General features: G+C 41.3%; 1 protein-coding gene and 6 non-coding genes across 7 annotated transcripts in view; all 7 read right to left on the bottom strand.

Annotated features, from left to right (window-relative positions):
• prr13 (proline rich 13) overlaps positions 1-10,159 on the bottom strand; it is a 359,338-nt gene that overhangs the window by 232,657 nt on the left and 116,522 nt on the right. The gene's annotated exons all lie outside the window — the stretch shown is intronic.
• trnas-uga (transfer RNA serine (anticodon UGA)) lies at positions 190-271 on the bottom strand. The gene has a single exon. It is a non-coding gene; the product is annotated as a tRNA-Ser (tRNA).
• Positions 911-983, bottom strand: trnak-uuu (transfer RNA lysine (anticodon UUU)). Its single transcript has one exon. It is a non-coding gene; the product is annotated as a tRNA-Lys (tRNA).
• On the bottom strand, positions 1,591-1,731 carry LOC129428292 (U4 spliceosomal RNA). The gene has a single exon (XR_008638933.2). It is a non-coding gene; the product is annotated as a U4 spliceosomal RNA (small nuclear RNA).
• trnak-uuu (transfer RNA lysine (anticodon UUU)) lies at positions 3,075-3,147 on the bottom strand. The gene has a single exon. It is a non-coding gene; the product is annotated as a tRNA-Lys (tRNA).
• LOC129428297 (U4 spliceosomal RNA) lies at positions 3,744-3,884 on the bottom strand. The gene has a single exon (XR_008638937.2). It is a non-coding gene; the product is annotated as a U4 spliceosomal RNA (small nuclear RNA).
• On the bottom strand, positions 4,744-4,825 carry trnas-uga (transfer RNA serine (anticodon UGA)). The gene has a single exon. It is a non-coding gene; the product is annotated as a tRNA-Ser (tRNA).

Here is a 10,159-nt window from a genome sequence, read left to right as displayed (position 1 = left end):
TAATATGACAACGAAAGCTGCGTCACTTGACAACAGGGCTGCTTGTTTAACACACACAGGAGAAACTATGAAAGGCTGCTTAATTTTCCATCCGCAAATCCAATGGTAACAACTTGAGCAGCAGAAACACAGCACTCCGTGAGCTGGAACAACCAACAAGTGAATCTCTGAAGCCAAGGAGCAGACGCACGTAGTCGGCAGGGTTTGAACCTGCGCGGGGAGACCCCAATGGATTTCAAGTCCATCGCCTTAACCACTCGGCCACGACTACAACGAGTCGACCTAGCGAACCCTCTGGGCTTGGTGTGTGCTGAAAAGAACTTGTCGGTCAGGTAGGTACAAAAGGGGCAGCAGTGGGATGACCCACCCACATCCCTGGATGGACTGCCGTGACCCCGATTCGAACCGGGGTTGCTGCGGCCACAACGCAGACTACTAACCACTATACGATCACTGCATGCCACCAGGCTTCGGCAGAGCTGCGCCTGCAGGTTTGCCTGAGTGCGTCGGCCGGAAGGCGCTTGGCATTCATTTTCTGAGGTCTCAATCAATTTTTTGTTTACTTTCATCGGCAAACCTTAAGCAAAATGCCTCTCAGGGGTGTTGTCCCGCACAGGGATTAGTTTAAGACAGGACTAGGCCTCAGTTTAATTAGGAAATACAACTAGTTTGAACAATCATGCCTTATTAAAAACATTGCTTGTGTGCATTTCACAGCAAAGCAAAGGGCAATGGTGTCAGAGCAAGTTCTTTTCAGTTTGGACAGCTCTTGCATTTATTTTAGTCGAGGACAAGTCTAATCCCTGTCCGGGAAACCGCCCCTCAAAATCCAATACGTCCCCGAGGCCGACCCAAATGCCAAGGGGAGATGCTCGCTGACGTAGTCGACAGGACACAAACCTGAGCTCATCGCCCGAACAGGGACTTGAACCCTGGACCCTCAGATTAAAAGTCTGATGCTCTACCGACTGAGCTATCCGGGCTCACTCCTCAGTACCAGGGCATGACCTCTCATGCCTTCTATGGTCTGATAATGTTGGCAGACAAGGTTGGGATTTCTTTATCATGACCTGTTCATTACTCATTGGTCTATGGACAGAGTAAATGTTACTAGAATGCCAGAATGAGCCGGCACCTGCTTCAGTCTTCTAACAGAGTCCGCAAGAGCTCTTTAAGGGGAGAAGTCTTGCTTTAGCTTGAGACACTCTTCTCTTGAGGAAAAAGCAGTCGTCCTCCAAAACGTCACCAGAGAGGCAGCGTTACTAAGCTGAAGGAAGTGTAGGTGTGTCTGCGTAACATGATGAACTGACTATTAAGGGGGCCCAAGATAAAGCACGTGTGACAAAAACGTGACCCTGCCTGTGAAAAGCCAGCTAAATCATTTTTATGATTTGCTCTTTTCTCCGCAAAATCATCACATATGACGTAGAGAACACTCTGTAAAAACACAACCTTGATATCTTTAATGTTGACTCCCACATTAAAGATTGAAATGAATGTGACACCAACGATTGGGATGGAACTTTGATTCCCCTAATCTCACTACGAACAACATTAGCAGACATCTTTCATTTACAACGACCTTCTAAGTCTCTTAAGAGACTGGCAAAAATTGCCAAAGCTGACTGTATTTCAAGTCATCCTGGCGGGGTATTGGGTAAAGTTTTCAACCAGCAATGATCACGCCTCGGATAAACCTCATAGGCTACGATATTGCCTCTGCGAAAGAATGATGGCAAAGGTCACCACCTTTCCTGTGCACATACCTGGACGCTGGACGACATGGTGGTAATCAAGCTTTAAAAGCAGTACCTCTCATGCCTTCTATGGTCTGATAATGTTGGCAGACAAGGTTGGGATTTCTTTATCATGACCTGTTCATTACTCATTGGTCTGTGGACAGAGTAAATGTTACTAGAATGCCAGAATGAGCCGGCACCTGCTTCAGTCCTCTAACAGAGTCCGCAAGAGCTCTTTAAGGGGAGAAGTCTTGCTTTAGCTTGAGACACTCTTCTCTTGAGGAAAAAGCAGTCGTCCTCCAAAACGTCACCAGAGAGGCAGCGTTACTAAGCTGAAGGAAGTGTAGGTGTGTCTGCGTAACATGATGAACTGACTATTAAGGGGGCCCAAGATAAAGCACGTGTGACAAAAACGTGACCCTGCCTGTGAAAAGCCAGCTAAATCATTTTTATGATTTGCTCTTTTCTCCGCAAAATCATCACATATGACGTAGAGAACACTCTGTAAAAACACAACCTTGATATCTTTAATGTTGACTCCCACATTAAAGATTGAAATGAATGTGACACCAACGATTGGGATGGAACTTTGATTCCCCTAATCTCACTACGAACAACATTAGCAGACATCTTTCATTTACAACGAACTTCTAAGTCTCTTAAGAGACTGGCAAAAATTGCCAAAGCTGACCCTGCCTGTGAAAAGCCAGCTAAATCATTTTTATGATTTGCTCTTTTCTCCGCAAAATCATCACATATGACGTAGAGAACACTCTGTAAAAACACAACCTTGATATCTTTAATGTTGACTCCCACATTAAAGATTCGAACCGGGGTTGCTGCGGCCACAACACAGAGTACTAACCACTATACGATCACTGCATGCCACCAGGCTTCGGCAGAGCTGCGCCTGCAGGTTTGCCTGAGTGCGTCGGCCGGAAGGCGCTTGGCATTCATTTTCTGAGGTCTCAATCAATTTTTTGTTTACTTTCATCGGCAAACCTTAAGCAAAATGCCTCTCAGGGGTGTTTTCCCGCACAGGGATTAGTTTAAGACAGGACTAGGCCTCAGTTTAATTAGGAAATACAACTAGTTTGAACAATCATGCCTTATTAAAAACATTGCTTGTGTGCATTTCACAGCAAAGCAAAGGGCAATGGTGTCAGAGCAAGTTCTTTTCAGTTTGGACAGCTCTTGCATTTATTTTAGTCGAGGACAAGTCTAATCCCTGTCCGGGAAACCGCCCCTCAAAATCCAATACGTCCCCGAGGCCGACCCAAATGCCAAGGGGAGATGCTCGCTGACGTAGTCGGCAGGACACAAACCTGAGCTCATCGCCCGAACAGGGACTTGAACCCTGGACCCTCAGATTAAAAGTCTGATGCTCTACCGACTGAGCTATCCGGGCTCCCTCCTCAGTACCTCTCATGCCTTCTATGGTCTGATAATGTTGGCAGACAAGGTTGGGATTTCTTTATCATGACCTGTTCATTACTCATTGGTCTGTGGACAGAGTAAATGTTACTAGAATGCCAGAATGAGCCGGCACCTGCTTCAGTCTTCTAACAGAGTCCGCAAGAGCTCTTTAAGGGGAGAAGTCTTGCTTTAGCTTGAGACACTCTTCTCTTGAGGAAAAAGCAGTCGTCCTCCAAAACGTCACCAGAGAGGCAGCGTTACTAAGCTGAAGGAAGTGTAGGTGTGTCTGCGTAACATGATGAACTGACTATTAAGGGGGCCCAAGATAAAGCACGTGTGACAAAAACGTGACCCTGCCTGTGAAAAGCCAGCTAAATCATTTTTATGATTTGCTCTTTTCTCCGCAAAATCATCACATATGACGTAGAGAACACTCTGTAAAAACACAACCTTGATATCTTTAATGTTGACTCCCACATTAAAGATTGAAATGAATGTGACACCAACGATTGGGATGGAACTTTGATTCCCCTAATCTCACTACGAACAACATTAGCAGACATCTTTCATTTACAACGACCTTCTAAGTCTCTTAAGAGACTGGCAAAAATTGCCAAAGCTGACTGTATTTCAAGTCATCCTGGCGGGGTATTGGGTAAAGTTTTCAACCAGCAATGATCACGCCTCGGATAAAACTCATAGGCTACGATATTGCCTCTGCGAAAGAATGATGGCAAAGGTCACCACCTTTCCTGTGCACATACCTGGACGCTGGACGACATGGTGGTAATCAAGCTTTAAACTGAGATTAGACTTCAGATGCTGCTTTTAGATCATGTTGTTTGTTTTTGACGAAAGTATATTGAGGAAAAGGTAAACATTGCAGAGGGAAAATAGGCAAGTGGGAATTGTTAACTTGTACCCTTAGAATACAATCGGTTACGGCTTGAAGAGATCATTTCATTGTTTAAAAATAACAGGATTGATTAAGGGAATCTAGGTTCTTTTTTGTGGGGTCAAACTCTGGTTCACACTCCAACACAGAAGGTGGCGATAATGCACCTTAAAGTTGGTGCTTCTTGCCATTAAACGAAGAAGAAGAAGAAGAAGGTATGGCTTTGCTGTATGTTTTGCCTTTTCGACAGGTAAGAGATCTTCACCAGAGGTTTACTCATTATTCGCTGTCTATTAGGAAAAGCATGAGTGCAAAACATTTTTAAATGAATTAGGGACAACAATCCAGGGCAGGGAATTGTGGTAATTGTGAAAACAAAAGGGTGGGGCCTTAATCCTTAACATCAGGTTAGGATCAACTCGATTAGCCACAATGCACATCATTTCTAAACAAAAACCTGTTCCAGCTCTTTTTTGGTTTCATGTTGTGCGTGCTGTATATGGATAATATGACAACGAAAGCTGCGTCACTTGACAACAGGGCTGCTTGTTTAACACACACAGGAGAAACTATGAAAGGCTGCTTAATTTTCCATCCGCAAATCCAATGGTAACAACTTGAGCAGCAGAAACACAGCACTCCGTGAGCTGGAACAACCAACAAGTGAATCTCTGAAGCCAAGGAGCAGACGCACGTAGTCGGCAGGGTTTGAACCTGCGCGGGGAGACCCCAATGGATTTCAAGTCCATCGCCTTAACCACTCGGCCACGACTACAACGAGTCGACCTCGCGAACCCTCTGGGCTTGGTGTGTGCTGAAAAGAACTTGTCGGTCAGGTAGGTACAAAAGGGGCAGCAGTGGGATGATCCACCCACATCCCTGGATGGACTGCCGTGACCCGGATTCGAACCGGGGTTGCTGCGGCCACAACGCAGAGTACTAACCACTATATGATCACGGCGTGCCACCAGGCTTCGGAAGAGCTGCGCCTGCAGGTTTGCCTGAGTGCGTCGGCCGGAAGGCGCTTGGCATTCATTTTCTGAGGTCTCAATCAATTTTTTGTTTACTTTCACCGGCAAACCTTAAGCAAAATGCCTCTCAGGGGTGTTTTCCCGCACAGGGATTAGTTTAAGACAGGACTAGGCCTCAGTTTAATTAGGAAATACAACTAGTTTGAACAATCATGCCTTATTAAAAACATTGCTTGTGTGCATTTCACAGCAAAGCAAAGGGCAATGGTGTCAGAGCAAGTTCTTTTCAGTTTGGACAGCTCTTGCATTTATTTTAGTCGAGGACAAGTCTAATCCCTGTCCGGGAAACCGCCCCTCAAAATCCAATACGTCCCCGAGGCCGACCCAAATGCCAAGGGGAGATGCTCGCTGACGTAGTCGACAGGACACAAACCTGAGCTCATCGCCCGAACAGGGACTTGAACCCTGGACCCTCAGATTAAAAGTCTGATGCTCTACCGACTGCGCCAAAGCCGGCGCGTGTTAGTCGAGGTAAAGCAACAAAAAGACGGCACAGCGACGCGAGTTCGTGCCTCGCTCAGACCAGTGGTGGAATTCGTGTGACGTGTCAGTTTGACGCTGCTTGTGCACGCATGTGTCATCATCGTTGTCTCCCGCACTTTAATCAATTGTAAATCAGCCCCCCAGCACTGTAATTGGACACCTTTAATAACGGAATAAAAACTATAAACAGGACTGTCCCTGTTCTTATGGTGTGTTTTATTGATTAAAGACTTGTTTTTGTGTTTACAGCTACAAAATATTGTTTATTCGTAAAGTATAGAGTAGCCAAATTAATAGATTATATAAATAGACACAGAAACAATGTGAGGGCAAGGATTAAACATTTATTATTTGCATAGATTTTTAAGGTAAATAAAAAACCAGAACAGCAATGTTATTAAAATAAAATAATAAATAGTAAACATTAATCAAATAAACATTCAACTTAGTAGTGCAATTCTGACGTATCAATGTTAATAATAATAATAATAATAATAATAATAATAATAATAATAACAAAAACAAAAACTTGCAGTGCACCTTTGACATGTCAGACTAAGAAAATAATATTAAATCAAAACAAACATTTATCACAGTAGTGCAACTTTGAAAGGTCATCCTAAACAATAACAATAAAAAACTTGACCATAAACAAGGTAAACTTAACATTATTTACAGTGTGTATAGCGTGTATATTATTTATAGTGTGTATATAAAATGTGAAATTTTTAAGGAGCTGGAGGATTGTCAACATAATAAATAAATAGTAAACATTAATAAAATAAACATTCAACATAGTAGTGCAATTCTGACGTATCAATGTTAATAATAATAATAACAAAAACAAAAATTTGCAGTGCACCTTTGACATGTCAGACTAAATTTTTTTTTTAAATCAAAACAAACATTTATCACAGTAGTGCAACTTTGAAAGGTCATCCTAAACAATAACAATTAAAAACTTGACCATAAACAAGGTAAACAACATTATTTACAGTGTGTATAGCGTGTGTATTATTTACAGTGTGTATATAAAATGTGAAATTTTTAAGGAGCTGGAGGATTGTCATTTCCTGTTTTTTTTTCCCCATAACCACGTCCCTCCAGCACAGCCCTCCATTCAGCATATGACTGAGTCTCAGTCTCTTTGCAGTACCAGTTGCCAAAGTACTGAAGATGTGATGGTGGCTTTCTCTCTTTGTTGCACTTTCTACAAAGAATAACATCTGTCTTCCTCACATATTTGCGTGTGACAGTTCCAGTGTCCTCCCTCATCTGTTTTCTCTTCCTGTACTGCTGAGTGGAGTAAGGTACAGCTTGACTGGATGTTTGTGTCTGAGCTGATGGTGGCATAGCAGAAGGTAAAGGTACATTAAAGAACACCACCTGTGAAGTTCCAGGCACTGAAGATGATGTATCTACAACTGTCGGAAGCTGCAGGGAGGGCAAAATGAAAGGCAGAGAGACGGGTATTGCTGGTGCAATGATAGGGAGTCTTTGATGTGATGGTGGTGCCTGGGAGATGGCTGGAGGTTGTGACCTCCTCTTGAGTTTTGCCTCCCCAGCAGTGTTTCTTGGCAGGACAAAAAGGTGAGGCTCAGCCAAGCTCCCTGGAAATAGGTTCGGCCCTTTCTGCAAGTGCCGCAGGAAGCTTCTCAGGTCCAGCCATGGGTGCATCTGGGAAATTGATACCCTGCTTTGTAACCCCCACATCCTGTGACTTGTCACGCTTGGAGAACCTGGAAAAACATAAAACAACCAGTATTAATAAACATTTAAACAAAAATAAAAAAGTGCTGTGATCATTTACTGTTTAATCACGACTATAATGCAACAGCATTACACAGCTGATATCATATAGCAATTGATCACACCCTAGTGTCATGTTGCTTTTGTAAAATGACTACTTTCATTGAAATTAACATTGGATTATGGATTCTTACAGTCTGTTAAAGACCACGTCGTAAGCAATAAATCATATCTTTCATAATAGAAAAGTAAACAGAAGTTGGACTCTTGTTGATTTGTCTCTAGACCCGTCAAAGCACCCACAGTTACATTCAGTCAACCGTGTCAATTACTTAAAGCAGCTGAGGGCTATACAGAGGGTTCATGTTTTGGTATAGCGGTAACAATGCTAATTTACTCACCAGTCTGAGATTGTTGAAGCGTTCATCTGTGGAAGCTGGATGGTGGTTTCTCTCATCACCCTATCATTGGTGTGGATGCACTCTCGGATATGTCTGTAGACCCGTGCAATCATTGTGAAGCGGGTGACCCTCTATCCATTAACACGCACCGCGTTTTGGTAGAGAGCACAGAGCCTTATGAAGATGCCCTCCACCACTCTGTTGCAGTCAGGCCTCTGTGCAGGACTATGAGGCCCAATGAAACACCTACAAATTACAGCAGAATACATATTATTAATGTAAGATTGTTTTCAGTGTGTGAACTTTTCTCTGTTGAGTTTATTGTTTTTTTTCTGTCAGATTTGCTATGTGTTGTCTAAATGTTAATTTTTAATACCTGTGCAGAGTTATGTTGTCTTGTTTGTTTTCTGGGTCGATGTTGAAATATCATATCAATAAATTAGGTATCAACTGTTTTACTGTGTTGTGGCATTATCACAGCTTTGGACAAAAAGTGTCTTAAACTGTTGTTAAGACACTTTAAGACACAGTTAATCCAAAAGTCTATGAGAAAAATAAACTGGCTTTTTTGAGAGGGTCAGCCAACAAAAATATGTCATCCCTGTGACACTCTATAATGACCCCAGTCTGCGTTTTTTCAATGATGTATGGTTAGAACTGTGTCCATAGGAATGTAACTTACATAACATAAAATCAGCATTAAACGTAAATCACAACTAACAATTTTTGTTATATCTAAGCCAAGTATGAATTTAAGAGGCTGCAGGAAGATAAGCTAGTCATAATTCGTCAGGTTTTACTAAATATATATCTTTTTATAAAAATCAAAACCCTCAAACAAATCAAAACCCTGTATTTGCTAAATTTAGCATACCTTCTGGTGCTCTCCACACCTGGTGCCACATTCTTCTTACTGGCCCTGAATCGTCCCTGTTTTAGGTTGGTTTGGTGACGTTGCGAGTAAGTGGTCTTTTTCTTATCAAACTCCCCCAATGCCTGCCATAGGTTGATGATTTGATCAGACTCTTCTCCAGTTAAGGCCAGACGGTGTTCTCTAAGGTTGAACAAATACTCTGCCAAGTCCTGCACAGCTCCATAACCTTCAATATTATCGGGTCCAACACAATCCTAAAATGAAAGATCATTTAGCAACTTTTGAAAGCACCAATGAATACAAATATTCACATGAAAGCACAGCCAACATAACCCAGATTTTGTTTGCATACATGTATACACAGCAAAATCCCCGGTGTTAAATAAACACTGTGGGAGTATATATAATCCACTCCCAGATGGGTGTGTATAAAGACTGGTGTTAAAATTTAACACTGAAGCAGTGTTGGAGTTGATGAGATAATGAAGTGATGATTAAGACATTAATGGTGAACACCTGCTGGTCATTCTGTGTCAAATTAACAAAATTTTCCTGGATTTTTTTTTGGAGAAAGTAATACTAAAATTATGAAGAAAGACAAAATGCAATAGATGAATACAGCGAAATCCCCAGTATTAAATGAACATTGTTGGGTGTATGACCCCAAAAGCTTCAATCTTTCACGTTTGCCTCTCTATCATCATCTCTGTTAAAAAAACTAAAATTAAAAACTCTATCTAAACAGCTGTCAGAACAAAATACAAGTGCTCAACTATTCCAGCATCCACACACGTGATTTAGTAGACAAATCTTCTTTCTGACGTGATGTAATCATAGAATGTATCACATTAAATCTTAAGTTTGTGTTTGTTATGGGTTCATTTGAAGTCACCATTATTGTGATTAATGTTTCCTTTAGTTAGGCATTCTTCCTTTAACCTTCATTAAACTTATTTTCCTCTTTTAGCAATTGTAACATTGTTTTATTAAGACTGTTTGTTCATTGCTTGATGTAGAGGGAAAACTTTTCATAGCATCTGAGATTGGTTATTTGTTTTATTCTTTACCAATCATTAAAACATTTGATCATAAATAAATGATAAAGACAACAATGCAAATACAAAAATGTTCAATTATAAACACTGTTCTGTAAGACTGCTGTAATGCTTTAGTTTTTTTTTCTTGCTTAAGAGAGACATCATAACTTCTGATACAAATCTCAACAAGGGTGACAGTAAATGGTAAGAAATTTGCACAATTTTGTCATGTCAAAATGCATGATGGGAGTTATGAATGAGTTTTATACAATCCTGGTACCCAGCATGCATTGCGGCATGAAGCTTTGTTGTTGATTGTCACCATGATTGTGTTTTATAGGCTGATTGTTGATGTCTCCGTGTGTCTGACTGACACCACAAATTAGATTTCGGTGAAAAATATTAACTCTTAAGGCTATATGGATTCCATGGGGTGGACCGAATATAAAATTATACACTTATATACAGTGATTATTTTCTTGTATGACATCATTGAATCACAACACTTATGTTTTCATAATAATTAAAATTGTA

Source organism: Misgurnus anguillicaudatus, chromosome 14 (genome assembly GCF_027580225.2).
Source record: "Misgurnus anguillicaudatus chromosome 14, ASM2758022v2, whole genome shotgun sequence".
In the NCBI taxonomy this organism is placed as follows: Eukaryota; Metazoa; Chordata; class Actinopteri; order Cypriniformes; family Cobitidae; genus Misgurnus; species Misgurnus anguillicaudatus.
This window is presented reverse-complemented; position numbering and strand designations above follow the sequence as displayed.